At 44.5% G+C, this 27,792-nt stretch overlaps 1 protein-coding gene across 1 annotated transcript in view; it reads left to right on the top strand.

Annotated features, from left to right (window-relative positions):
• The first annotated feature begins 12,010 nt into the window (after window positions 1–12,010).
• Window positions 12,011–27,792, top strand: part of CFAP20DC (CFAP20 domain containing) — a 556,698-nt gene continuing 540,916 nt past the window's right edge. Inside the window, exon 1 of the mRNA XM_073592150.1 lies at window positions 12,011–12,137. The gene's annotated coding sequence lies outside the window, so the exon portion shown is untranslated. The remainder of the gene's footprint in view (window positions 12,138–27,792) is intronic.

Raw genomic sequence — 27,792 nt, 5'->3', positions numbered from 1 at the left:
CCTGTCCAATCATGAAAGAACAGGGGACGGGTGGGAGGGTTTATAATGTTGGGGGCTATCTGTCCTTTTAAGGAGGGTACACCCCTGAAGATAACATTGGCTCCCTCTGGAATGAGTGGGCCCAGAATGCTGTCTTGCTTCAGGACGCCCCAATGTTTCCTCATGATGTTTTTAATTTGTCTGTGCTGTGTTGAGAAAGAGGTTAGCAGGGCCCATCTAAACCTCCCGTCAGATTCTTTTTTAGGTTTGACTTCCAGTAATGATTTCCTGTCAATACTGACAGCTTTTTGGATCTCCAGGTTCAGGTCATCAGTGTTATACCCCTTATCCTCAAACCTGGATTTCAAAATTTTGGCCTGTTCGAAAAATGTCTCCTTTTCGGTGCAATTCCGTCGGAGTCTTAGAAATTGGCTCCGAGGAACCGAATTTAACCACGAGACATGGTGACAACTATCAACAGGAATGAACCCGTTGCGGTCTGTGGATTTGAAATAAGTACTGAATCTAAATTCATTATTGATGAACTCTATCTGTAAGTCCAAAAAGTGGATTTTGGTCTTACTGGCTTGATAAGACAAGGCTATACCCCTATCATTATTATTCAGACACTCAAAGAACTCATCCAATGTTTCCATGGTGCCATTCCATAGGAGAAGGATGTCGTCTATGTAACGGGTCCATAAAACCAGAGACCTGGTCTCGTGGACATAGACGACATCCTCCTCCCACTTGGCCATGAACAGGTTCGCGAGACTAGGCGCGAATTTCGCCCCCATGGCCACTCCCCGTTGCTGGAGGTAGAAATTGTGGTTAAACCAAAAGTAATTGTGTTTTGCCGCGAACTCTAGTAATTCGACAAGATACTCGCACTGAAAAGAGGCCAAAGAATGTTCCTGAGATAAAAAGTGTTTGACGGCATCGATACCCTTATCGTGTGGTATGCACGTGTACAATGATGCCACGTCCGCCGTGGCCATGATATAGCCCTCCCTTAGAGGGGTGTTCTCAAGGAGTCTAATCGTTGAGCTGGTATCTTTTAAATATGAAGGTGTTTTCTTTACTAGAGGTTGCAGGAAAAAATCTATATATTTGCCTATTCTGGCCGTAATGGAATTTATGCCACTTACAATTGGCCTACCGGGGGGGCAAACTGGATCCTTATGGACTTTAGGCAAATAATATATAGTGGGGATTCTAGGTGCTGTAGGAATCAAAAAATCTTTCTCTCTCTTGTTCAGGATCTTTGATTCATATCCTTTTAAAACAAGTTGATGTAATTTTTGTTTAAATTTGTGTGTAGGATTATTAGGTAGCAGCTGATAAGTCCCTGGTTCACTCAAAATGCGATGCATTTCTGCTTCGTACTGGCACTTGTCCAAAATCACTATCCCCCCCCCTTTGTCCGCTGGACGGACTACCAAATCTTTACGCGCACACAGGGATTCCAAACCATCTCTTAACAATGGAGGATGGTGAGTGCGTTTAATGGGCAGTGAGGCTAAATCCTGTAAGACAAGGTCCCTAAAGATTTTTACAGCAGGGGCTGTGGGGACTGGGGGGGAAAAAAGGGAGGGATTCGATAGGCCGGAATGAACCGTTCCTGATGTGGATGCCGGGTAGTCAGTACGGACCGGGTTGGAAACCAGATACCTCTGTATATTGATCTTACGGATGTATTTGTGAACATCCATGAACGTATGGAACTTGTCAAGTTTTTTGGGGGGGGCATATTTAAGGCCTTTGTCTAATAAGGATAGTTCTGCTTCCGTGAGAGTTTGAGAACTTAAATTGTAGACACCTTGGCCTTTTACAGTCTTTGCCTTTTTTCTTCTTTGTACTCTCCTCCCCCCTCTGCATCCTCTCTTTGATTTGGGCCTCGTTTCCTTGAGTGTGGGGCCTTGCGAAAAAACTGGTTCCCGTGTGTATAGGGATTATGTATGTATGGAGATTGATCATAATCATCTCTCCTTCGTTCAGGGCTATACATCTCCCTGAGGGGTGAAAACCTATTGTGGGTGCGTATAGGGGAGGGGTAGTGGTGGTAAGGTCCATCCCTCTGTTGAGAATCCTGGCCTGATCTATAATGTCTGGGGGAAGGGTGGTATGTACCATATTGGGAGCTGGTATCAGAATGTTGCGCCCTACCATGGGTATTACCTCTACCCCCCCTCCTACCTCTTGTATTATTTCTACCCCTGTGAGGGGTTTGAGGGCTATAGTGTTGCACCCGCGACTGGGAAACATGGGATACCCCACCACGTTTGTTTCCACCCCTCTGTGGACCACGACCACGAGAATGGATGCCCATGGGCTGAGATTGTGCAGTGGTGGTGTTTGGAGTTGGAAAGCCACCTGTTGAAATTATGCCAGCCGTGGTATCAGAGGAAACCTCCATGGGTGGGGTGACTTGCAACAGTTTTTGCCACCCAAACACTGTATGGTCCTTATAGTCACCTACATCCCTAGAATATTTCTTTTGTTTCTTTATCCTTTGGTCACGTTCCTCTTTCTCTAAGTGTCCCAAAAGGTTAGAGGAAAGGGACTTGTATTCCTGAGAGTTTTTATGAACTGAAAGTTTATCCTTCAAATCCTTGATTTCTCGATCTATCGCCTGAAGTCTAATGTTTTTCTTGGATATAAGAAACTGTAAAAAATTGATGCCTACATCGTTAAAGTATTTAAACCATGTTTCCAAATCAGTTTCACCCTGTTGGGGTTGGACTTCCCAACGGAGGCTTCTAGGGACCATTTGTTCAGTGATGTATTGCTGTAAGAAAACTAAATCCCATTGTAAATGGAGTTCAGTTGTCATTACATTTTTAAGTCTGAGGAACAGACCTCCAATTTCTGTGTTACTACCTGTTGTTATAAATACTCCCTCAGGGTTAACCCTGCGTGAGGCTCGGTAGTCAAACACATCCATGGTGGAATGATTCCACAGAGCAGCAGCAAAAATGATATTTCTAAATGTATATACCACAATTCACACTACTCGTAGATTTGCGCTTGCTCTAAAATAATCTAAAAATTATAAGCAGCTAACACCACAACTAGAATCGTTGCCCAACAAATAAATAATTTACAGAAATGTGTAGCGCTAAAATAGCAAGATACCTTAAAACTAATACGTTTAAAAGGCCTATACCCAAAGTATAGTATACATATAAAAGTACATGCAAAGTCTGACTGAAAATCAAAAGTGTATCAAAAGGACAGTCAATGCGTTGGAATTGAGTGGGTTGCTACCCCAAACGTGTAGTCCCTTTTGTGCCCTTTATGAACCCTGCGTGGAGAGATCCAGCAATACGTGTGGAGAAGATACACCTTTAGAAAAGCCCCTCTCATTATCCTCAGGCTGCAAAGATCTTCTCACCATTGCCAGGGTGCAATAAAAGCTGGTTTGACCCTCACAGTATATGCTGTCTTGGGTTCAAACCCTCCGGTAAGCCCCCATCTATAACATCCAAGCGCACTGCATGTTTTGAAGACAAGTGATTGCAGAACATCACCTTCTGAAACCTTTCTGCTGTGTATTGGTGAAGGCGCTCCTCACTTCACGTTTGGGGTAGCAACCCACTCAATTCCAACGCATTGACTGTCCTTTTGATACACTTTTGATTTTCAGTCAGACTTTGCATGTACTTTTATATGTATACTATACTTTGGGTATAGGCCTTTTAAACGTATTAGTTTTAAGGTATCTTGCTATTTTAGCGCTACACATTTCTGTAAATTATTTATTTGTTAGGCAACGATTCTAGTTGTGGTGTTAGCTGCTTATAATTTTTAGATTATTTTAGAGCAAGCGCAAATCTACGAGTAGTGTGAATTGTGGTATATACATTTAGAAATATCATTTTTGCTGCTGCTCTGTGGAATCATTCCACCATGGATGTGTTTAACTACCGAGCCTCACGCAGGGTTAACCCTGAGGGAGTATTTATAACAACAGGTAGTAACACAGAAATTGGAGGTCTGTTCCTCAGACTTAAAAATGTAATGACAACTGAACTCCATTTACAATGGGATTTAGTTTTCTTACAGCAATACATCACTGAACAAATGGTCCCTAGAAGCCTCCGTTGGGAAGTCCAACCCCAACAGGGTGAAACTGATTTGGAAACATGGTTTAAATACTTTAACGATGTAGGCATCAATTTTTTACAGTTTCTTATATCCAAGAAAAACATTAGACTTCAGGCGATAGATCGAGAAATCAAGGATTTGAAGGATAAACTTTCAGTTCATAAAAACTCTCAGGAATACAAGTCCCTTTCCTCTAACCTTTTGGGACACTTAGAGAAAGAGGAACGTGACCAAAGGATAAAGAAACAAAAGAAATATTCTAGGGATGTAGGTGACTATAAGGACCATACAGTGTTTGGGTGGCAAAAACTGTTGCAAGTCACCCCACCCATGGAGGTTTCCTCTGATACCACGGCTGGCATAATTTCAACAGGTGGCTTTCCAACTCCAAACACCACCACTGCACAATCTCAGCCCATGGGCATCCATTCTTGTGGTCGTGGTCCACAGAGGGGTGGAAACAAACGTGGTGGGGTATCCCATGTTTCCCAGTCGCGGGTGCAACACTATAGCCCTCAAACCCCTCACAGGGGTAGAAATAATACAAGAGGTAGGAGGGGGGGTAGAGGTAATACCCATGGTAGGGCGCAACATTCTGATACCAGCTCCCAATATGGTACATACCACCCTTCCCCCAGACATTACAGATCAGGCCAGGATTCTCAACAGAGGGATGGACCTTACCACCACTACCCCTCCCCTATACGCACCCACAATAGGTTTTCACCCCTCAGGGAGATGTATAGCCCTGAACGAAGGAGAGATGATTATGATCAATCTCCATACATACATAATCCCTATACACACGGGAACCAGTTTTTTCGCGAGGCCCCACACTCAAGGAAACGAGGCCCAAATCAAAGAGAGGATGCAGAGGGGGGAGGAGAGTACAAAGAAGAAAAAAGGCAAAGACTGTAAAAGGCCAAGGTGTCTACAATTTAAGTTCTCAAACTCTCACGGAAGCAGAACTATCCTTATTAGACAAAGGCCTTAAATATGCCCCCCCCAAAAAACTTGACAAGTTCCATACGTTCATGGATGTTCACAAATACATCCGTAAGATCAATATACAGAGGTATCTGGTTTCCAACCCGGTCCGTACTGACTACCCGGCATCCACATCAGGAACGGTTCATTCCGGCCTATCGAATCCCTCCCTTTTTTCCCCCCCAGTCCCCACAGCCCCTGCTGTAAAAATCTTTAGGGACCTTGTCTTACAGGATTTAGCCTCACTGCCCATTAAACGCACTCACCATCCTCCATTGTTAAGAGATGGTTTGGAATCCCTGTGTGCGCGTAAAGATTTGGTAGTCCGTCCAGCGGACAAAGGGGGGGGGATAGTGATTTTGGACAAGTGCCAGTACGAAGCAGAAATGCATCGCATTTTGAGTGAACCAGGGACTTATCAGCTGCTACCTAATAATCCTACACACAAATTTAAACAAAAATTACATCAACTTGTTTTAAAAGGATATGAATCAAAGATCCTGAACAAGAGAGAGAAAGATTTTTTGATTCCTACAGCACCTAGAATCCCCACTATATATTATTTGCCTAAAGTCCATAAGGATCCAGTTTGCCCCCCCGGTAGGCCAATTGTAAGTGGCATAAATTCCATTACGGCCAGAATAGGCAAATATATAGATTTTTTCCTGCAACCTCTAGTAAAGAAAACACCTTCATATTTAAAAGATACCAGCTCAACGATTAGACTCCTTGAGAACACCCCTCTAAGGGAGGGCTATATCATGGCCACGGCGGACGTGGCATCATTGTACACGTGCATACCACACGATAAGGGTATCGATGCCGTCAAACACTTTTTATCTCAGGAACATTCTTTGGCCTCTTTTCAGTGCGAGTATCTTGTCGAATTACTAGAGTTCGCGGCAAAACACAATTACTTTTGGTTTAACCACAATTTCTACCTCCAGCAACGGGGAGTGGCCATGGGGGCGAAATTCGCGCCTAGTCTCGCGAACCTGTTCATGGCCAAGTGGGAGGAGGATGTCGTCTATGTCCACGAGACCAGGTCTCTGGTTTTATGGACCCGTTACATAGACGACATCCTTCTCCTATGGAATGGCACCATGGAAACATTGGATGAGTTCTTTGAGTGTCTGAATAATAATGATAGGGGTATAGCCTTGTCTTATCAAGCCAGTAAGACCAAAATCCACTTTTTGGACTTACAGATAGAGATCATCAATAATGAATTTAGATTCAGTACTTATTTCAAATCCACAGACCGCAACGGGTTCATTCCTGTTGATAGTTGTCACCATGTCTCGTGGTTAAATTCGGTTCCTCGGAGCCAATTTCTAAGACTCCGACGGAATTGCACCGAAAAGGAGACATTTTTCGAACAGGCCAAAATTTTGAAATCCAGGTTTGAGGATAAGGGGTATAACACTGATGACCTGAACCTGGAGATCCAAAAAGCTGTCAGTATTGACAGGAAATCATTACTGGAAGTCAAACCTAAAAAAGAATCTGACGGGAGGTTTAGATGGGCCCTGCTAACCTCTTTCTCAACACAGCACAGACAAATTAAAAACATCATGAGGAAACATTGGGGCGTCCTGAAGCAAGACAGCATTCTGGGCCCACTCATTCCAGAGGGAGCCAATGTTATCTTCAGGGGTGTACCCTCCTTAAAAGGACAGATAGCCCCCAACATTATAAACCCTCCCACCCGTCCCCTGTTCTTTCATGATTAGACAGGCTTCTTTCCGTGTAGGAAATGTACGGTATGTCAGCATAATAACATTAGAACACGTAAAGTTTCTGAATTTTCCTCTACAGTGACGGGAAGGAGATACACGATAAAACCATTCTGCACATGCAGCACGAGATTTGTAGTGTATCTCATTACTTGCCCATGCCTTAAACAGTACATTGGCCGTACTACCAGAACATTTTCGATTAGGGTGGGGGAACACATCGCCTTAATTAAAAGCAGAGACCCCAAACACACGGTCCCTAGGCACTACAAGGAATTCCACGGTGGAAATCCGGAGGGATCACAGTTTGTCATTATTGACAAATATACACCACCCTGGAGAGGGGGTGCTAGAACAAGGGGTGTATCACGCCTCGAAATGTTCTGGGCATATGAGCTAAAAACTTTTGCCCCGTCGGGGCTCAACGTAGAGGTTGATGTTAATGCCTTTCTGGACGAATCATAAGGGATATAATATCCATTCCCAAGTATGTGTTCCTGTATATTTTCTATCTCTATGTCTGCATTTTAGATGTATTTATATACGGTTGTCACCCTCTATAAGGCCATATATGTCGTATATGTTACAAAATGGGCACACCTATGTGAATCCAGCTCGCTTAATTCTGTTAAGTAACTAAAACACTTGGGTTCACAGCTATATAAATTATTTTTTGCTTCCTCCCAGTTGTAATGTGACTGGGTGACACCGAGTTACTTACATTATTATCACATCGCCCCCTTATGGTGCTTATTATGTGAGTAATTTTTGGCCCCCAGTTCTTTACTTAGTAACTGACAGATAAGCCATTTTAGTGAAGCTGGTTTCAACCCGCCGTTCCACTGTGTACCTTTGGATAACCACAAGTGGAACGCAAGCGGTTGACCTATACAACCAACTCTGTTTTTGCGCTGTGGTGTCACAGCGCGATATCGCGAGATTAGCTGAGATCCGGGAACTTCCGGTTAACCACCAGTGGAACGCAGGCGTAGTGCTTCTTGTGAACACTTCCGCCTCAGCGTCGTGACGCTATAGCGTCACATCGCGAGATGCGGCGTGATCTCGCTGGTGTTCGAAAGACGATAAAAAACACCACCAATTAGCTCTAATAATCTGCTACACTGCAATCTAAGACTAATTTCGATGTTTCATCACAATAAGATGACAGTGCTTTATCTCAGACACATGGGGAACATCTGGCTTCCGTTTTGGAGGGTGGAACGCATGGATACACCCACCAAAACGAGGTCTGGAACGCACGCGGGTCCGCCATCTTGGGCAACCCGGAAGTGCTGCTTTTGGAATCGAACGGGCTGGATTCACATCAGGAGGATTACAGTTCCTATATTAGGGAGTCGGGCTGCAGTGGAGGGTACCCCAGGACGAAGTCTACTCAGACGAAACGCGTCGGGAGGACTCCACTGCCGCCCCATTTTTTATGTACAAGCGCTTTTTATCTACTTCATCATGTAAGTGTATTTCTTTTAATTTTAATAAATTACGGTGTTTACGGTATCACGCTATGTAGTCCCTTTTGTGCCCTTTATGAACCCTGCGTGGAGAGATCCAGCAATACGTGTGGAGAAGATACACCTTTAGAAAAGCCCCTCTCATTATCCTCAGGCTGCAAAGATCTTCTCACCATTGCCAGGGTGCAATAAAAGCTGGTTTGACCCTCACAGTATATGCTGTCTTGGGTTCAAACCCTCCGGTAAGCCCCCATCTATAACATCCAAGCGCACTGCATGTTTTGAAGACACAGTGGTGTATGATATGAGTTTGGTTTAAAGATGGATTATCCAATGTATTGATGAGACTTTCAAGTGATTGCAGAACATCACCTTCTGAAACCTTTCTGCTGTGTATTGGTGAAGGCGCTCCTCACTTCACGTTTGGGGTAGCAACCCACTCAATTCCAACGCATTGACTGTCCTTTTGATACACTTTTGATTTTCAGTCAGACTTTGCATGTACTTTTATATGTATACTATACTTTGGGTATAGGCCTTTTAAACGTATTAGTTTTAAGGTATCTTGCTATTTTAGCGCTACACATTTCTGTAAATTATTTATTTGTTGGGCAACGATTCTAGTTGTGGTGTTAGCTGCTTATAATTTTTAGATTATTTTAGAGCAAGCGCAAATCTACGAGTAGTGTGAATTGATCAACTCTATGGCCTTGGAGGACCGGGGTGATGCCCTGACGTTCCTTCCAGTCCAGGCTGGAAGTAATTTTTTTTTTAAGCAAAAGTAAACAAAAAAAAAATGTTTATCTTCTGTTAAAGGAGAGATTTGACCGAAGATCTCTCCATAAAGAGGACCTGTCGTCCTTATTTCTATTAGTAAGGATGTTTACAGAAGTGATAACAAAATAAAAGTAAAATAACGGGACAGTGTAAAAATAAAAAGTAAAATAAGTAAGCAAAAAATAAATAAAAATATTAAAGCGCCCCAATTCCTCCGTGCTCGTGCACAGAAGTGAACACATAGGTAAGTTGTGCACGCAACCACACACGTGAGGTGTCACCACAAACGTTAGAGTGAGAGCAATAATTCTAGCGTTAAACCTCCTCTGTACAGTGGAACCTCGGTTTGCGAACCTTGGGTCAGGCCAAAAGAAACGCGGTTAACAGGCGTTTCGCAAAACAAGCACTGTATTTCTAAAAATGCTAACTCGGTTTGCGAGTGTTGTCTCGCAAAACAAGCATGATTCAGGTGGGGGGGGCGCCAGAGCCGAACAACGCCGATTGTCGCGTTCGGAAATGCACGGAAAGGCCCGAGGACAGTTCAGCTGACCTTGGTAAAATTCGGAAAGGCTCGTGAACGGAGTCTTTCCGAGGTTTGCCGAGGTCAGCCGAAGTGTGCTCGGGCCTTTTCAGCCGTTCCCGAGGCTCTCCGGCGCCCCCCGCCTCTGGCCGCATGCGGTATTGCATCCCATTGAAGTCAATGTTTTTTATTTTCATTTCCATTTACTTCAATGGGAAAACTCGCTTTGATATGCAAGTACTTTGGATTACGAGCATACTCCTGGAACGGATTATACTCGTAATCCGAGGTTCCATTGTAACTCTAAACAGGTAACCTACAAAGGTATTTAAATGTTGCCTATGGAGATTTTAAAGTACGATAGTTTGTCGCCATTCCATCAGCGTGTGCAATTTTAGAGCATGACGTGTCAGGTATCTATTTACTTGGTGTAACATCATCTTTCACATTATACAAAAAAAATGGGGTATATATTGTGTTTTGTTTCTTTTTAATTCATTAAAGTGTATTTTTTCCCCAAAAACTGCGTTTGCAAAACTATCGCCATTTTAATCCGTAGGGTCTCTGCTAAAAAAAAAAAAAAAAAAAAAAAAAACTTTAATGTTTGGGGGTTATAAGTAATTTTCTAGAAAAAGATACTGATTTAGGCTGAGTTCACACTGGTGCGTGGGAAAACACTGCATGTGATTCACACAGGAATCTCACTGTGTTCCTGTGTACATCACATGCGATGTCTGTGCAGAGCGATTTCAGCCATACATTTTGTATGGCTAAAATCTCATCTGCACCCAAATGGACCCTTTTTTCTCCTGCACCTGCATCACATCACATGGGTGTTCACACCCATGTGATGCAATTCTGGCATTCACACTGTGTTTTGTCATCCATTTCGGGGTGTCCCTTAGATGACAATGACATTGGCAGCAGATTGCATGGACGCCATGCGATTACTTATGCCATGTACACATGATCAGATTTTCCGACAACAAAACCGTGAATTTTTTTCCAAAGGATGTTGGCTCAAACTTGTCTTGCATACACACGGTCACACAAATGTTGTCGGAAATTCCGAACGTCAAGAACGCGGTGACGTATAACACGTAAGACGGGACTATGAAATAGGAAGTTCAATAGCCAGTGCGCCATGCGTACTTGATTCAGAGCATGCGTGGAATTTTGTGCATCGAACCCGTGTAAACACGCTCGGAATTTCCGACAACAAGTTTTGTTGTCGGGAAATTTGAGAACCTGCTCTCAAACATTTGTGTGCGGAAATTCCGACAGCAAATGTTCGATGGAGCATACACACGGTCGGACTTTCCGACAACAAGCTCACATCGAACATTTCCGTTGGAAATTCCGATTGTGTGTATGCGGCATTAGAGTGCGATGCGGGGAAACACAGCGAATCTTGTGCTTTTCTCGCATCGCTTTTGTGCTTTTCGTTACTCACAATATGAAAATCGGATGGAAAAATGTGTACGACAAGCGGTCTGTTGATTTTTGGATCGTTAGTATGGTGCTCTCGAACAGCCAGTTTTGCTTTTTCGTCAGATAAAATTTTTGTCGGATGTGAATTAACGTCCGATGTTCGTTTCATCAGTACGGTTTTCGTTCGAAAAAAATCATAAGAGCGAGACTACGCATGCTCAGAAACGAAAGAACACATACAAAACTATTCAATACATTGTGGTTATTTATGAAAGGCAAATCCACTTTGCACTACAAGTGCAAAGTGCACTTGAGATTGCACTGAAAGTGCACTTGGAAGTGCAGTCGCTGTAAATCTGAGGGGTAGATCTGAAAGGAGGGGAAGCTCTGCTGATTTTATTATCCAATCATGTACAAGCTAAAATGCTGTTTTTTATTTTCCTTGCATGTCCCCCTCGGATCTACAGTGACTGCACTTCCAAGTGCAATTTCAGTGCAATTTCAAGTGCACTTTGCACTTGTAGTGCAAAGTGGATTTGCCTTTAGTAAATAACCCCCATTACGTCAATTCTGACGTTGTATTCTGTCGTACGAAAATTTTCGTATTGTGAGTTACCACTTCACTTTCGATATGAGACTAGCATGCCACCAAAAACGGACGTTCGGTCGTCCGAAAATCTAAGCGTGTGTACGAGGCTTTAGCAAAAAGTGCCAGAAAAAAGCCAGGTCTTCAAGTAGTTTTATTACTAGTTTCTGTTTTCTTTGCACACTGATACAGACATGGTGGGCGCCCTTTATCTGAGGTAAAGTGAGGCCTAGTTGTAAGGTAATGGCTGTTTGTGTACAGAGAAGTATAAGGCTGTAAGGTGAAGGCTGTGTGTGTTGTATACAGATCAGTTTTCAGTCAGGGTGGAGGGATGTTTGCTGTGTCTGCCATGAATGACAATAGTACAACAGCCTGATTACACTCCCAGGGGCGGTCGGCCTCCAGGTTGCTAAGCGACAAGCACGCTGCTGTTACTCCTCTACACCTCTCTGCACTTCCTGCATCACTGCATGGACTGGGGACATTACTGTGCATTCTACTGGACGCCACAGGATCCCAGGGGCCCCCATTCCTGGAATCATCAGGTGAGTCCTATGAGTGGTCCATGAAAACTGCTGCAAAAACCTGTATGACATGATTCAGAACAGAGAGATAATGGCGTGCTGAGCTCTTATTTTCATTACCTTTTATCAGACTTTTAATAAGATGCCACATAATTGCACTATAAGCTTGCTTTCACATTAGCGTGGCGTGCGAACACGCACAAAATGACAAAAAAAAAAAGCGCTTGCGGCGCTATTGATTGTTAGGTTTCATTCACACCGGGACATAGGCCTGTACAGTGTGAATGAGACATTTGTTTATTAGAAATGCACCAAATGGAAATTTTGTTACCGTAACCGAAAACGCACGTTGCACTTGGCCGCAAACCGAAACCGAAAATGACAGTTTAAAAAAAAATATATATTTTTATATATAATTGTATTATACTCAACTTTTTAATTAATAATATGAATTTAACCACTTAAGGACAGAGCCTCTTTTTGAGATTTGTTGTTTACAAATTAAAAACAGTTTTTTTTTTTTTGCTAGAAATTTTTTTTTTCTAACACCCTAGAGAATAAAATGGCAGTCGTTGCAATACTTTCTGTCACTCTGTATTTGCTCAGCGGTCTTACAAGCGCACTTTTTTTTGAGAAAATACACTTTTTTGAATTAAAAAATAAGACAAAAGTTAAGTTAGCCAATTTTTTTTTATATTGTGAAAGATAATGTTACACCGAGTAAATTGATACCCAACATGTCAAAATTGCGCCCGCTCATGGAATGGTGACAAATTTTTACCCTTAAAAATCTCCATAGGCGACGTTTAAAAAAATCTACAGGTTGCATGTTTTAAGTTACAGAGGAGGTCTAGAGCTAGAATTATTACTCTACCGATCGCGGCAATACCTCACATGTGTGGTTTGAACACCGTTTTCATATGGGCGCTACTCATGTATGCGTTCGCTTCTGCACACGAGCTCAGCAGGACAAGGAGCATTTAAAAATGTATTTATTTTTTTCTTATTTATTTTATCTTTTATTTTTTATTTTTACACTGTTCTTTTAGATAAAAAATTGTGTCACTTTTATTCCTATTACAAGGAATGTAAACATCCCTTGAAATAGAAAAAAAGCATCACAGGACCTCTTAAATATGAGATCTGGGGTCAAAAAAAACTCAGATCTCATATTTACACTAAAATGCAATAAAAAAAAAAAAAAAAAAAAAAAAAAGGCCCTTTAATAGCTATGGGCGGAAGTGACGTTTTGAAGTGACCCGCCAAGAACGCGGTGACGTACAACACTACAACGAGCCGAGAAAATTAAGTTCCATGCTTCCGAGCATGCGTCAAATTGTTTCCGAGCATGCATAGAAATTTTGCGCGTAGGAATTTGTACACACAATTGGAATTTCCGATCGGAACTTTTTCCGACCGAAAAATAGAGAACCTACTCTCAATCTTTTGCTGCTGGCGGGAATTCCACCAGCAAAAGTCCGATGGAGCATACACACGGTCGGAATTTCCGATCAAAAGCTCACATCGGACTTTTACTGGGGAAATTTCCGATCGTGTGTACGCGGCATTAGGCCCCTTTCAGACTTGTGTGACTTTTGCAGCGACTTCAGACGGCAAAGTCACATGATAAGTCCTACCCCATGATTTACAATGAGTGCCGTTCATATCTATGCAACTTCAATGTAGTCCCTGATACAAAAAAACGCCACTTGCTCACACCTATAGCTGGCTATCGCAGTAAGAAGCATTGGAAGGCTAACAACAGGTATAAACAAGGACAAGGATAAATCCAAGGGAAAAAAACAAGCTTAACTTACCACCAGCCTGCAGACAACCAAATAACCTGTCTAATGCCCCGTACACACGATCCGATTATCGGAGGAATGATCGGCTGTTTTTTTTTGCATGCTGATCTCACGTCGAATCTGATGAGTTTACTAAAGTCACGAAAATTCCCGTACGACAGCATAAAAATTCGGAAGTAATGTCATGTGTTGTAATGCATTTGTATTGCATTTTCGAACGATAGGTGTACTGATGAAACGAAAATCGTACGATCTGGCATCGTACGAAAAAAATTTCCATGCATGTCCGATAGAATAATATCGGATGAACTGTCCTGATCGGCTCTCGAAAGCTCTGTACTAACGATCCGATTATCGTATGATCGATTCTAATGCGGCATTTTTCGTACGATTTTCGGATCGTGTGTACGGGGCATAACAGTAAGGCCCCTTTCACACTGGGGTGGTTTGCAGGCGCTATTGCGCTAAAAATAGCACCTGCAAACCGACCCGAAACAGCCGCTGCTGTCTCTCCAGTGTGAAAGGCTTGAGGGCTTTCACAATGGAGCGGTGCGCTAGCAGGACGGCAAAAAAAGTCCTGCTAGCAACATCTTCGGAGCGGTGAAGGAGCGGTGTATACACCACTCCTGCCCATTGAAATCAATGGGACAGCGCAGCTATACTGCCAGCATAGCACCTCTTCAGGGGCGCTTTGTGGTGGTTTTTAACCATTTCTCGGTCACTAGCGGGGGGTAAAACTACCCCGCTAGCGGCCGAATACCGACGGTAAAGCGCCGCTAACAATAGCCATTGTGCTACATGCTGTATTTTTTTTTTGCTTTTTTTTCCAAAACTGCCTTTTTTTCTTTATAGCACAAAAAATAAAAACCACAGAAGTGATCAAATACCACCAAAAGAAAGCTCTATTTATAGAAAATAGGACATAAATTGTATTTGTGTACAGCGTTGCATGACCGTGCAATTGTCAATTAAAGTAACGCAGTGCTGTATGGGAAAAAATGGCCTGGTCATAAAGGGGGGTAAATCTCCCGGAGGATAAGTGGATATACACTGAAGAGTAGTGCACATGTTCCGTGATGTATATTTACCTTACAGCAAACATCGAGCAATTTAGGAACGGTGTATACACCACTTCTAAAGCGCCTCAAAGAAGCTGCTGGCAGGACTTTTTTTGACATCCTGCCAGCACAGCGCCCCAGTGTGAAAGCCCTCGGACTTTCACACTGGGATTGCAGATGAGGCTTTTTTTCAGGCGCTTTACATGCGCCTGAAAAACGGGGTCTAAATGAGGTAAAGCTTCACTTTGAAAAGAATACCCAATCACGTGCAAAAAAGAAAAAAAAAACGCTTTTTTGGACAATTCCATGCTCCCAACTTTGTGGGAACAGTTTGGGGATGGCCCCTTCCTGTTCCAACATGACTGTGCACCAGTGCACAAAGCAAAGTTCATGAAGACATGGATGAGTGAGTTTGGGGTGGAGGAACTTGACTGGCCTGCACAGAGTCCTGATCTCAACCCCATAGAACACCTTTGGGTTGAATTAGAGTGGAGACTGCAAGCCAAGCCTTCTCGTCCAACATCAGTGCTTGACCACACAAATACGCTTCTAGAAGAATGGTCAAACATTCCCATAGACACACTCCTAAACCTTGTGGACAGCCTTCCCAGAAGAGTTGAAGCTGTTATAGCTGCAAAGGGGAGGCCAACTCAATATTGAACCCTACGGACTAGGACTGGGATGCCATTAAAGTTCATGTGCATGTAAAGGCAGGCGTCCCAATACTTTTGGTAATATAGTGCATCTCTATGTGCCTGCATTGGGTAGACGTCCCAACTCTTTCTACAGGCATTTGGGACAAAGACTGCAGCAAAACACTTTTATTTTCCAGTAAATTGAAGAATATTTAGAACGTTAAAAGTTAAAGTGATATTAAAAGGTACACTTTTTATTTTTTTAAAATAACAAACATGTTATACTTACCTGCTCTGTGCGATAGTTGTGCACAGAGCAGCCCGGATCCTCCTCTTCTCGGGTCCCACGTCGGCGCTTCTGGCCCCTCCACCCTACTGGGTACCCCCAAAGCAAGCAGCTTGCTATGGGGACACCCAAGCAGGTGCGCACCTGACCCGCGACTCTGTATGTCAGGGCTCGGCCCCGTCCCCTCTGTCTCCTGATTGGCTCATTGGCTGTGCTTGACAGAGATGTCCAGGAGAGCCTTGCCTCACCGGGGACTTGCACTCCCGTTGGCTCCCACTGCTGCCAAAAGCCAATCAGGAGTGCGAGTCCCCAAAGAGGCAAGGCTCTCGTCAATATCGCTGGATCAAGAGGGGGCTCTGGTAAGTTTTAGGGGGGGCTGCTGCACACTGAAGGTTTTTAACATTCATACATGGAATGCATGACGATAAAAAACCTTGTGCCTTTAGAACCACTTTAACCGCTTGCCGACCAGCCGCTGCCATTATACAGTGGCAGGTCGGCTCTCCTGCGCAAAATGCCCAGCTGTACGGCGGCTCGATAGCGGGTCGGGCGGACTCGATGTCTGCAGACGACCCGCGATCGCCTATTACAGAGGCAGGACGGGGAACTGCCTTTGTAAACAAGATGATTCCCCGTCCTGACAGGTGACATGACAGTGATCTACTGTTCCCAGTGATCAGGAATAGTGATCTCTGTCATGTCCCTGGCAGGCAATCCCCCTACAGTTAGAACACACCTAGGGAACACATTTAACCCCTTTGATCGCCCCCTAGTGTTATCCCCCTTCCCTGCCAGTGACATTTTTACAGTAATTGGTGGCTATTTTTAGCTCTGATCACTGTAAAAATGTCAATGGTTCCAAAAAAAGTGTCAAAAGTGTCCAATCTGTGCGCCACAATGTCGCACTCCCGGTAAAAATCGCAGATCGCCGCTATTATTAGTAAAAAAAAAAAAATAATAATAAAAATGCCATAAATCTATCCCCTATTTCGTCGACGCTATAACTTTTGCGCAAATCAATCAATATACGCCTGTTGCTTTTTTTTTACCAAAAATATGTAATAGAATACGTATCGGCCTAAACTGAGGAATAAATTTGTTTTTTTTTATATATTTTTTTTGGATATGTAATATAACAAAAAGTAAAACAAATTGTTTTTGCCGCTCTTTATTTGCTTATAGCGCAAAAGATAAAAACCGCAGTGGCGATCAAATTCCACCAAAATAAAGCTCTATTTATGGGAAACAAAGGACATCAATTTTGTTTGGGTACACCCTCTCACGACCGCGCAATTGTCAGTTAAAGCGACGCAGTGCTGTATCGCAAAAAATGGTCTGGTCATTAAGGGGGCAAATCCTTCTGGGGCTTAAGTGGCTAAGGGGGGCTAGGGAGCAGCCACACCTGACAGGAATTTAGAGAATGCATTAAAACCTTTAAACCCCTTTCACACTGGGGCTTTTTTCAGGCGTTTTAGCGTTAAAAAAAGTGCCTGTAAAGCGCCTGAAAGAAGCCTCATCTGCAATCCCAATGTGAAAGCCCGAGCCCTTTCACACTGCCAGCGCAGTGAAGCGCCGCTTGAGGACCCTTTCACACTGGGGCGGCGTCGGCGGTAAAGCGCCGCTATTGTTAGCGACGCTTTACTGTCGGTATTCGGCCGCTAGCGGGGAGGTTTTGCCCCTTTCACACTGGGGCGGGGGTGGCGTCGGCGCTAAAGCGCCGCTATTGTTAGCGGCGCTTTACCATCGGTATTCGGCCGCTAGCGGGGGTGATTTACCCCCCGCTAGCGGCTGAGAAAGGGTTAAAAACCACCGCAAAGTGCCTCTGCAGAGGCGCTTTGCTGGCGGTATAGCCGCACTATCCCACGCTGATTTCAATGGGCAGGAGTGGTGAAGGAGTGGTGTATACTCCGCTCCTTCACCGCTCCGAAGATGCTGCTAGCAGGACTTTTTTTCCCGGCCTAAGACCCCTTTCACACTGGGGCGTTTTTCAGGTGTTTTTCGGGCGCTGGCAGTGTGAAAGGGCTCGGGCCATCAGCGCACCCAGCCCGGTGGCAAAAACATGAAAGCGCTGCAAAGAAGCTGCTTGCAGGACTTTTTTTGACACCCTGCCAGCGCAGCACCCCAGTATGAAAGCACTCGGGCTTTCACATTGGGATTGCAGATGAGGCTTCTTTCAGGCGCTTTACAGGCGCTTTTTTTAACGCTAAAGCGCCTGAAAAACGCCCCAATGTGAAAGGGGTCTTAGCCTTTTTAACCACTTTATGATTTCCATAAGGCTCCTTACACACTGGGGTGGTGGGCGCGTCAGCGGTAAAATGGCGGTAAAAAGTGCCTCTTTACCGTTGTTTTAGCGGCGGTATTTGGCCGCTAGCAGCGCGGTTTTAACCCCCGCTAGTGGTCGAAAAAGGGTTAAAACTGCCCGCAAAGCGCCGATACAGCAGTGCTATGCCGGTGGTATAGCCATGCTGCCCCATTGATTTCAATGGGCAGGAGCGGCGAAGGAGCGGTGAATACACCGCTCCTTCACCACTCCAAAGATGCTGTTTACAGGCGTTTTTTTTCTCTCCAGCCAGCGCATCGCTCCAGCCCTTGGGGCTTTCACACTGGAGAGACAGCAGCGTCAGTTTCAAGTCGGTTTGCATGCGCTATTTTTAGCGCAATAGCGCCTGCAAACCGCTCCAGTGTGAAAGGGGCTTTATGCCTGGGTGAAAACTGCTCCTGCTGTCACTGGGACAGGAAGTGAGGTGAATTCTCCCCAACAGGGTCACAGGCAGCTATACAAATTTGCCAGAAGTATTTCTATTCTCAGATCTATACACTGAACTTAAAAAAAAACTTTGGGCTGGAATCTGGATTTAATGTACATTTATTGCGGAGCTTTCATTCTAACAAGTATGGTTTCAATCTTGGCTGTCGCCTACATAGCAGAGGAGGTGTAGAGTGCCGTCGTGCTCTCCGGAATAAAAATGATACTGTCAGCCTTTAGCGGTGTTGCTGCTATGGAGATAATCCGGCCTCCAGGCTCTGACAGGCAAAATGAGATCTGAAGATTTAAGCCCTCAGTGAATAAAGGCAAAAGGCAACTATAAAGTGCGTGTCTTCCAACTTCCAGAGGGCAATTTATACCCAGCCTGCCCTTTTACAGGTATTTAATAACAAGGTGTCTGCGGTGGGCCGATGCAATAAACCACAAGCGCTACACCAATAAATAAAGAGTAACCGTAGATCAGTATATTGTTACCGTGATGTATTGAGCCTCACATTAGGAGATGTTACATCGAGCACACATTTCCGTTTGCTCCGGGGTCTGAAACTTTCACCCAGCCAGTGCACTGCGATTTGGGGCCCATTCACATCAGCTCTATATAATGTGTGCCTGCTGATTGCATTGTGACTTTTCAAAGTTACTGAAAGGCAGGGGCAGACTGACAACTCATGGGGCCCCCGGGCAATAGGAGATTATGGGGCCCCCGGGCAATAGATTATGGGGCCACACAGTATACACACACACACACATACAGTATACACACACAGACACACAATATACACACACAGTCACACAATATACACACACAATATACACACACAATATACACACACAGTCACACAATATACACACACAGTATACACACACAGAATACACACACAGACACACAATATACACACACAATATACACACACAGACACACAATATACACACACAGTATACACACACAGAATACACACACAGACACACAATATACACACACAATATACACACACAGACACACAATATACACACACAGTATACACACACAGACACACAATATACACACACAGTCACACAATATACACACACAGTATACACACACAGAATACACATACACACACTGAAAAGGTACTGGAGAGGCGGGGCAGCTATAATCTTGGGATATAAAAAAAACCCACAGATTTTTACATACTGTCCCTGGTTTTATTGAAGCTGGCAACCCTGATGGGGCCCCTTAGTGGCATGGGGCCCACGGGCAGTGCCCGAGTGCCCGAATGGTCAGTCCGCCCCTACTGAAAGGTGCATTTTGCCTAAACACTTAATATGACTAAAACAGGTTTTTTTCAAATATTTTCTTTTTTGTGTGTTAAGCTTAGGAGTGATAAACAAATGCTTTCTATTTAGTCAGCCACATGTTAAATACAGAATATAAAAATGTTATATTTACCCTTGGTGCAGTCAGCAGGTGGAAAGTGCGAGTCTGGCGCTTGAGGGTCTCAGATATCTGGTTTACTGCTGTGCTGCGATTACAGACTTGAATTGTAGATTCTCAGGTTTCAAACACTGATACAGCTGGATGAATATCCTCAGTATTTGTCTGGTTCTATGTTATACAAATAACATTCATTTTATTTATTTATTACAGGTACTTGCATTGTAGCGCTGGCAATTTATGCAGCTCTTTACATAAATATTATAGAAGCAGTGGTGGTCCGTGCATTGTGGTGCCGCCGCCCCCCCCCCCCCATCCCTGCTGCCGCCTCCCTATCCATGCACCCGGCCCCTTAAAGGACACCGGACACATGGACTCCTATGGCGGGGGCAGGAGGGGGTGTATTTTTTTTAAGCACCTGATTAGAGCCAGAGGCTCTAATAGGCTTCAAAAAAGGGTGGGCTCGGGGTGCAGAGAAGGGTGTCCCGCGATCCATCCGCGCGCGCGGGGGGGTGGGTTGGGTGTGTGAGTAGGGTGTCAGCATATGATGGCCAGATTGGCAGCATGTGATGTGCACACTGGCAGCATGAGATGGGCACACTGGCAGCATTTGATGGACACACTGGCAGCATATGATGGGCACACTGGCAGCATTTGATGGACACACTGGCAGCATATGATGGGCACACTGGCAGCATTTGATGGCACAGTGGCTGCAATTGATGGCACAGTGGCAGCGTTTGATGGGCACAGTGGCTGCGTTTGGGCACATTGGCAGCGTTTGATGGGCACAGTGGCTGCAATTTATGGCACAGTGGCAGCATTTGAGGGCACAGTGGCAGCATTTGATGGCACAGTAGCAGCGGTTGATGGGCACAGTGTCTGCGTTTGATGGCACAGTGGCAGCGTTTAATGGGCACAGTGGCAGCGTTTGATGGCACAGTGGCTGCACTTGATGATTTTTTTTCAAAATGTTTTTGCGCCCCCCCCCCCCCCAAAATTTTGAGCACCAGCCGCCGCTGTATAGGAGTTTACAATCTAAAGGTCCCTAACTCACATTCATACCAGGGCCAATTTATACAGGAGACAATTAACCTACCAGCTTGTCTTTGGAATGTTGGAGGAAACCCACACAGGAACAGGGAGAACATGCAAACTCCAAGCAGGTAGTATCATGGTGGGGATACAAACTGACAGCCCTAGTGCTGCTAGGTGGAAGTGCTAACCGTTTCCACTGCGCTATTAGTTTACAAACTGAAAAAATACCAATATGACTCTAGTAGTCTAGTTTACCCTTAGGCTGGGTTCACACTAAACATGGATGCAGCTGACAGCAGGGGTCCGGTGCGTCCCTGTTCTCCGTTTCAGGGACAAATCAGGCCACAATTTTTGCCTGAATTCGGACCTGAAACGGAGACAAAGACGCACAGGACTCCTGTACAATTTGCTCAGCAGCCGCTCCGGAGATGTGTGAACCGGCTCCATTGTCATGCAGGGAAACCCACATCCAATTCACAATAGGCTGGGATCACACTACAACATGCAGCAGCTCACAGCAGGAGTCCGGTGCGTCTCCATTCACAGTTTCAGGTCCGATTTCAGCCTGAATTTTTGGCTGACTTCGGAACTGAAACGGACCAAAAGACGCAAATCGCACGGAGCTGCTGCGAAGATGTGTGAACCGGCTCCATAGAGAGCCGGCCACAATCTCCTGCTATGCGAATTAGAAGCAGGAAAACCCACATCCAATTTACATAGGTGTGAACCCAGCCTTAACGTATAACTAAAGGCAAAACATTTTCTTTTAGTTTTGGATAGAGTAGAGAACAGGGACGGGCGGTGAGGTGAGTGGCTGGTGAGGCACTGGCTAGTATCAGAGCCAGATACACACAGGTTACATACGTCGTAATCGTTAGAGAGAGAGCAATAATTCTAGCACTAGGCCTCCTCTGTAACTCTAAACATGTAACCTGTAAAAAAATTTAAAGCGTCGCCTATGGAGATTTTTAGATATCGAAGTTTGGCGCCATTCCACGAGTGTGTGCAATTTTAAAGCGTGACATGTCAGGTATCTATTTACTTGGTGTAACATCATCTTTCACATTATACAAAAAAATCGGGTTATCTTTAGTGTTTTATGGTTTTTGTTTTTCTATATTCATGAAACAGTTTTTTCCAAAAAACACATTTGAAAAATTGCTGCGCAAATACAGTGTAACATAAAAAGTTGCAACGACCACCATTTTATTCCCTAGGGTGTCTGCTAAAACAATATAAATAATGTTTGGGGGTTCTGAGTAATTTTCTAGCAAATAATATACGATTTAGCTTGATTATAACAGTACCTTTTCAACAGCAGCAGATTGTCATTCTCCCTCTTAACTGTGTGATAAAAACACGGGATTGTGGGTAAATCTTATACACATAAACACGTTATTTCCTTCTAGTTAAGAGGGCTGGGCTGGAAGGGAGAATTTGTCTTTTAGACACATGCCTCTTCTATGACACTGCAGTGAGAGGCGTGCCTCAACTGCAGCATTTTTATTGGACAGCTGGGGCTAATAGTACTTTACCATTGGTCCAAGGCTCCAAGCTGTCCATTGAGCTTAGTGCCTCTGACAAGAAGTGAGGAGAGGCACTGTGAGCTCATCCTCTCAGTCTGTAAACAGAGTGTGCCAGCTTGTATTTAAACTGGTCGCTCTGTATGTAGCTTCTGACAGGCTGCGCAAGGAGCCCCGTATCTCCGGAACCATAGGTCGTAGGAGCCCACTTTTGTCCACTGATCACAAATGAAAGAACCATTCTTTCTACTGTCCACCAGTATAGAGATCATTCTTTCCATAGACCACCAACATAAGGAACATTCTTCCCACTGATCACTAATGTAGCGAGCCATACTTTTCTTTTAAAGTGGTTGTAAAGGCAGAAGGTTTTTTATCTTAATGCATTCTATGTATTAAGATAAAAAGCCTTCTGTGTGCAGCAGCCCCCTAATACTTACCTGAGCCCCATCTCGATCCTACGATGTTGCACGAGAGACTCGGCTGTCCGGGACTCCCCTTCTCATTGGCTGTGACAGCAGTGTGATGCCATTGGCTCCCGCTGCTGTCAATCAAACTCAGTGAGCCAATGAGGAGAGAGGTGATGGGGCAGGACCACAGCTCCGTGTCTGAATGGACACAGGGAGCTGCAGCCAATAGCAAGTTGCTTGCTGTGGGGACACTCAACAGGATGGAGGAGCCAGGAGTGCCGAAGAGGGATCTGAGAAGAGGAGGATCAGGGCTGCTCTGTGCAAAACCACTGCACAGAGTAGGTAAGTATAACATGTTTGTTATTTTTAACAAAAACAAGACTTTAGTATCACTTTAAAGAATAATCCTAGGTATGTTATACATAGTTATCTTGGTCCAGCTTGTACCAACTATGTACAGTATTTCACAAAAGTGAGTACACCCCTCACATTTTTGTAAATATTGTATTCTATCTTTTTATGTGACAAAACTGAAGAAATGACACTTTGCTACAATGTAAAGTAGTGAGTGCACAGCTTGTATAACAGTGTAAATTTGCTGCCCCCTCAAAATAACTCAACACACAGCCATTAATGACTAAACCGCTGGCAACAAAAGTGAGTACACCCCTAAGTCAAAATGTCCAAATTGGGCCCAATTAGCCATTTTCCCTCCCCGGTCTCATGTGCCTCATTAGTGCTACAAGGTCAAAGGTATGAATGGGGAGCAGGTGTGTTAAATTTGGTGTTATCGCTCTTACTCTCTCCTACTGGTCCCTGGAAGTTCAACATGGCACCCCATGGCAAAGAACTCTGAGGATCTGAAAAAAAGAATTGTTCCTCTACATAAAGATGGCCTAGGCTATAAGAAGATTGCCAAGACCCCGAAACTGAGCTGTAGCATGGTGGCCAAGACCATACAGTGGTTTAACAGGACAGGTTCCACTCAGAACAGGCCTCGCCATGGTCGACCAAAAAAGTTGAGTGCATGTGCTCAGCGTCATATTCAGAGGTTGTCTTTGGGAAATAGACGTATGAGTGCTGCCAGCATTGCTGCAGAGGTTGCAGGGGTGGGGGTCAGCCTGTCAGTGCTCAGACCATACGCTGCACACTGCATCAAATTGGTCTGCATGGATGTCATCCCAGAAGGAAGCCTCTTCTAAAGACGATGCACAAGAAAGCCTGCAAACAGTTTGCTGAAGACATGCAGACTAAGGACATGGATTACTGGAACCATGTGCTGTGGTCTGATGAGACCAAGATAAACGTATTTGGTTCAGATGGTGTCAAGCGTGTGTGGCGGCAACCAGGTGAGGAGTACAAAGACAAGTGTGTCTTGCCTACAGTCAAACATGGTGGTGGGAGTGTCATGGTCTGGGGCTGCATGAGAGCTGCCGGTGTCTTGCCGAGAATGTTCCCTTGGCGGATAAGTTCCCCCCCCTGTACTGCGCAGGCGCAGCGCCTGCGCAGTACGGACTACTGTCAGCCGCCGGAGATAGCCGAAGCTCAAACGCTTCAATCAGCTGTACACGGCGCCTGCGCTCTGGGTCCAGGTTCCTTCCCCATCATCCAAGTGGACCTAGAGGGGGAATCTAAAAGAGCCGAGGGAAGCGAGGCCGTGCCCGAAGCGTGGTGAGCGAAGCGAGCCCGCGAGGGGCCCTCTTACAGGCGCCGTGTACAGCTGATTTTCAGCTATTCCGCTTTGGCTATTTCCGCCGGATCCTACTGCGCAGGCGCAGCGCCTGCGCAGTAGAGGGGGGAACTTAGCCGCCGAGCGGAACTTTCTCGGCAGAACACCGGCACTGGGGAACTACAGTTCATTGAGGGAACCCTGAATGCCAATATGTACTGTGACATACTGAAGCAGAGCATGATCCCCTTCCTTTGAAAACTGGGCCGCAGGGCAGTATTCCAACATGATAATGACCCCAACACACCTCCAAGACGACCACTGTCTTGCTAAAGAAGCTGAGGGTAAAGGTGATGGACTGGCCAAGCATGTCTCCAGACATAAACCCTATTGAGCATCTGTGGGGCATCCTCAAATAGAAGGCGGAGGAGCGCAAGGTCTCTAACATCCACCAGCTCCATGATGTCGTCATGGAGGAGTGGAAGAGGACTCCAGTGGCAACCCTTTGAAGCTCTGGTGAACTCCATGGCCAAGAGGGTTAAGGCAGTGCTGGAAAATAATGGTGGCCACACAAAATATTGACACTTTGGGCCCAATTTGTACATTTTCACTTAGGGGAGTACTCACTTTTGTTGCCAGAGGTTTAGCCATTAATGGCTGTGTGTTACGTTATTTTGAGGGGACAGCAAATATACTCTTATACAAGCTGTACACTCACTACTTTACATTGTAGCAAAGTGTCATTTCTTCAGTGTTGTCACATGAAAAGATATAATTATTATTATACAGGATATAGCGCCAACAGTTTACGTAGCGCTTTACAACTTGGGGTAGACAGTACAAATACAATACACTTTAATACAGTAGGAATTAGAGGGCCCTGCTCCTTAGAGCCTACAATCTAAGAGATATATAATAACATTTTTACAAAAATGTGAGGGGTGTACTAATTTTTGTGATATACTGTATATCATACCTGGCCAATGCCACTGAAAGCTGGAAATCACTGAAGTAGACACTCAGCGCAGGACCTAGAAGTAAGTGGAGTTCACTGGAGTAGTGGTGTGCACTTCAGCTTCCAGGGGCATCGGCCAGGTATGGTATATTCATGGTTATATTGGTTACATTCAGCAAATGTTTTTGGGGTCTCCCTCCTTCTTTTTTGTCCAAACAGTAATGAAACAAGCAGTAATTACTTCTTGTAGTCATTTTGCATACCTGCTCACAAGTTTTGGACATTTCAACAGCAACATGCAAAATTCCTACAATTGCAGTTTAGTCGTGGGTTTCCTTGCATGAACTGCCTATTTCACATCCCCCACAGCAATTGATGGGATTCAGAACTGGACTTTGACTAGGGCAGTCCACAAGCCTTCGTTTATTTTTTTCAGCCATTCCTTTGTGGATTTACTAATACTAGGATCACACCTTCACGTTTTTGCGGGCCGCATTTGCGTGGGCATTTGCGTGGGCACGGCAGCCCATTCATTTGATTGGGCTGCCGTGCCTGCGTTTCCTGTAGAAAAAGGTGCATGCACCTTTTTCAAAATGCGGCCTGCAGAGAAATCACATTGTCATTTTGACCATGTGATTTCCCTGCGGTTCCTGCACCCACAAACACGCTGCATTTTTACATGCGTGGCACCCTTGTACGTTTTCCCACAGCAGCGCGCAGCAGCACGCATAGGTGTGAACCAACCTAAAGCAGCACTTATTTCCTATGACTATGATACAGTTAAAGCGGAGTTCCGCTAAAAAAAATAAAATAAAAGTCAGCAGCTACAAATACTGCAGCTGCTGACTTTTAATAATCGGACAATTACCTGTCCCAGGGTCCAGCGATGCGGGGGAACGAAGCCCCGCTCGTCTCCCCCTCCTCTCTGTGACGCCGGCATTGTCACTGTAGGCGCCCGACTGTGGCTTCACAGCCGGGCACGCACTGCGCATGTGCGAGCCACACGGCACGCTGTGATTGGCCAGGGAATTATCTGGGACCTGTGACGAGTCCCAGATGATTGCCGTGAGGGAGAGGTGATCTCTCTTCCGGAGCCGTGGTGCGCCGGGAGAAAGTGGGAGCTGGGACCCTCTAAAATGAGGGTCCCCCCCCCCAAAAAAAATGACATGCCAAATGTGGCATGTCAGGGGATCACCTCTTCTTAAAGCGGACGTTCCATTTTTGGGTGGAACTCCGCTTTATCCTGCTGAGGACATTTCTTTATCATAAAAAAACTAGATTTCCACATTATTCATCAACATCTTGTCTGCAGATTTGGAGATGATTTCTGTTGTCTACATTTTAAAATTATCTTTATTAAGATCATCTTTCTTTTTAATTTTATTTTCATTATTTTCATAGAAAATCTGCAAAGTCTTGCATGAAATATAAAATGTGAATAGATAATCAAAGTATTCTAAATGCATTTAGAAAGACAGATGAATCAGCTGTAATTAACAGACAGATGACAAGTAAAAAAAGATGAATGGCTAAGGCATAGCTAATAGATTCACGAGCCTCGGAGTAAGTGGACCAGGCATGACTAACAGATGCAAGCATCCAGATGAATCAATGGCCAATAATTGACTTTATGTATCTAGCTAGGACAGTGCACAGGCAAGATAAGACCCTCCTAGGTATCTACTAAATGAATCGATGCAAAACAGAGCTAATAAATTCAAGCCATTCCAACATTGTATCTATTTTACCTTGAAGTGCAAAAGTATTAAAACTTCAGGCAAACTTCACAGGAAAAGAGCTCAGTACAGATCATTATGTAATTGATCTCGCACATTACATGAAAACGGTTATTAGAATATAAATCATTCTTGTGGTTATGACAGACAGTCACGCAGTTATGCTTTCTAATTACAGACACCCAATAATAATTTCATCCATCATTTGCCATGCAGTGAACTATTTAAGTACCTTGATCATTTCAGGAAAATTGCTTAGTTCATAAAACGAATAATTTAAGAAAAAAAGGAAGAAATTCTGTTAACATTACGCAATTCCTGTGCGTGGAAATGTTAGGTTAGATGTTCTCCGTTTCCAAAGAATGGATGACTGAGGAATA

The sequence above is a fragment of the Aquarana catesbeiana genome, linkage group LG07, assembly GCF_042186555.1.
Source record: "Aquarana catesbeiana isolate 2022-GZ linkage group LG07, ASM4218655v1, whole genome shotgun sequence".
Taxonomy (NCBI): domain Eukaryota; kingdom Metazoa; phylum Chordata; class Amphibia; order Anura; family Ranidae; genus Aquarana; species Aquarana catesbeiana.
The sequence above is the reverse complement of the archived record's forward strand: the minus strand, read 5'-3'. Positions and strand labels throughout refer to the sequence as shown.